Source organism: Pteropus alecto, unplaced genomic scaffold (assembly GCF_000325575.1).
Source record: "Pteropus alecto unplaced genomic scaffold, ASM32557v1 scaffold45, whole genome shotgun sequence".
Classification (NCBI taxonomy): domain Eukaryota; kingdom Metazoa; phylum Chordata; class Mammalia; order Chiroptera; family Pteropodidae; genus Pteropus; species Pteropus alecto.
The window spans coordinates 40,808,389-40,809,209 of NW_006442491.1; positions in this window are offsets into that span (position 1 = coordinate 40,808,389).

Sequence of the window (821 nt, forward strand, 5' to 3'; positions counted from 1 at the left end):
CCACCCAGCATTTGCGTCACCGAGTGGGTAGTACACTGCCCCTGCTCCTCCCCTCCTCAGCCCTCCAACTGAGTGCAGTCTGGCCCCTGCCCTCAGCTCGCACCGCCCTGACAGCAGCCCTGTGAGGTACACACTACCAACATCCCCATTTCACATACGGGAGGCTGAGGCACAGGGTGGTCAATGACTTGTTCCAAGTGACAGCCGGGTACTCGCACCAGAAGCTGGCTCCGGAGGCAGGGGCCTTGGCCTCGCAGCCCCTCGGAGTCCCCTGGCACCTTTGTAAGCCCAGCCTCGGCCTCTTCCGGACTCCGCATCCGGCTCCTGCTGCCTCCCACCTCCAGGCGCCCCACACGAGGCCTGAGGCCCCAATCCTGGCCAGAGCGCGCAGGGCGTCGCCCTCAGGCCTCGGCTCCAGGGCACGGGAATCAGGGTGCGGCCGCCCCGGGACGACCGAAGGTGATGGAGGAGGGCTCAAGGCGGAGAGATGGGACGCACTCCAAGGAGCCTTCCTGGGCCCGCGCAGGCGACCCTCCTGGCCGCTCCAGGGCGGAGAATCGGAAGGGACGACTCGCGTTCCACGCCGCAGCCAGCACGCCCGTCCCCACTCCACACAGCCCCGCAGCGTCCTGCACGGGCCGTCCGGGCCGCGCCGGGGCTTGTGGGGCTGCGAGTCCTTCGGTGCCATAGGCCCCCGCCGACGACCCGCGCCGGGACTACAACTCCCAAGAAGTCGTGCGCGCCCGATGGTTCCTGGGAGATGTGGTCCAGGGCCCGGAGGGGGCGCGCGAGGCGATGGGCGCGGGAACTACGCGTCCCAG